Source organism: Hyaena hyaena, unplaced genomic scaffold, assembly GCF_003009895.1.
Source record: "Hyaena hyaena isolate Hyena2069 unplaced genomic scaffold, ASM300989v1 scaffold_408, whole genome shotgun sequence".
NCBI classification, from domain to species: domain Eukaryota; kingdom Metazoa; phylum Chordata; class Mammalia; order Carnivora; family Hyaenidae; genus Hyaena; species Hyaena hyaena.
Window position 1 is genome coordinate 345,558 of NW_024081041.1, and position 1,777 is coordinate 347,334.

A 1,777-nucleotide genomic window follows, 5' to 3' on the forward strand; every position below is an offset into this window, starting at 1 on the left:
CTCTCTCTCAAAAATAAGTAAACATTAAAAAAAAATACTTAAAAAAAGAATTGCTCATGAAAGAATTTATGAAAAATTGTTATAAAAAGTATGTATTTTCTCACAGAGAAGAATATAAAGATCTCACTGAAATTTCAGTCCAAACTTTCACTAACTGAGCACCTTCCTGAGCTTCAGGAAACTTCTTCAAGAGTGTAGTTCAAGCTCGTCATTCTCTCATGTCTTGTTACAGGTGGGAGACACATGATTTGAAAAGCTTAATGCTGGGCTCTCTTGTATTTCCCCAGACCTCAAACTTTACAATAAATGTGAAAAATAGTTTCATATGCTATTACTTCTTTAATTCTATTTGCGTTACCCAAGCAAAATCTTATGCACACTTGTGAACAAGTCTGGCCTCAAATAAACACACAGAATATATTATACACAGGCACTGATTTCCATCTTTGAAATATAACATTTAATGTACTCAGATTGTCATCAAGTTCTTCTCTCCATGTGCAGTAATTTTGCTATAAAGGTCAAATAAAGACACAAAAGACAACTATTTTAAATAATAGTCAAGTGAAATATTTTGAACTGTTTTTCAGCCTTTGGGATTTATTTCCCCTCTTTTACTTCTGTGGGAAGGAGGGTTCTCACTTGGTTACAGATTTCCCCAATAGATGGGGAGAAGGAATTACTTTTCTTGTCTCTATTAATCTCTGTGTCCCACCCATCAAGCCCAGGATTCAGAACAGATGATAAGTATTTTACTTAACTGAATTTAATTTTCCTAATATTCTTTTCTGACATATAGTAATCATTACCTATGGAAAAGTACTGTCTTAAACTAACAGTATGTTTTAGTTATATTTTATATTTTTCACCTATGTAGTAAAGATTTACAAAGAAAAAATACATATGGTCCCTTTCTCAAAAAGAAAAAAAAAATCTAGACTAATAACAAACCTATAACATAATCCTCAGGCGCCCCAGCATAGTGGACGCCCAGTACTCCAAGATGGCATCATCCGTACCAGTGAAGGAGAAGAAGCTCATGGATGTGACATTGCCAAGCTGGATACTGTGAGAGATTTCACCCCTAAAGCCATCACTGGAGAACTTCAGAGAAGTTACTAACGGTACTACAAGTATGTCAGAGCGCCTGGGTGGCTCAGTTGGTTAAGCATCTGACTCAATTTAAGCTCAAGTCATGATCTCACCATTGAGATTCAGCCAGCCTAGCCTCTGCACCAACAGCGTGGAGCCTGCTTGGGATTCTCTCTCATGCTCTCTGCCTCTCCCCGTCATGTGCACATGAGTGCTCTCTCTCTCTTTCTTTCTCTCTCTCTCTCTCTCTCTATTGCTTTCTCTCTCAAAGTGAATAAATAATTTTTTTAAGTATGTCAATGTGAAGAAAGGGGGTATTGCTGGCATTTCTATGGTGCTGGAGCTTATGTGCTATTCAACTACTGTTCTTATTATAAGGAACTCAAACATGAGCAGCTATGCAAGTACTACTAACGGGGGCCCAGTGTGGAGGCATTTTTGGTGTTCTTGACCATGACCTTTGCCTGGCACCCTTGAATCCTTTCATATCTTAATTCAGAATTAACATCCAATAAAAGAAGACTGGTACTTGGGAAAGAAAAACCTATAAGAGCTCTAATAGAAACTAGAAAAGCTGGTATACAGCAGATATCTAAAATAGAAGTACTGAATAAATGTAAATGGAAAGATTAAAGGGATATTTAGGGCACTAAAACCACTTCTATAAGAAGCATTCCTGATTAGC

At 36.7% G+C, this 1,777-nt stretch overlaps 1 pseudogene; it reads left to right on the top strand.

Annotated features, from left to right (window-relative positions):
• Positions 1-1,003: 1,003 nt before the first annotated feature.
• Positions 1,004-1,506, top strand: LOC120245189 (annotated as a pseudogene).
• The last annotated feature ends 271 nt before the right edge of the window (positions 1,507-1,777 follow it).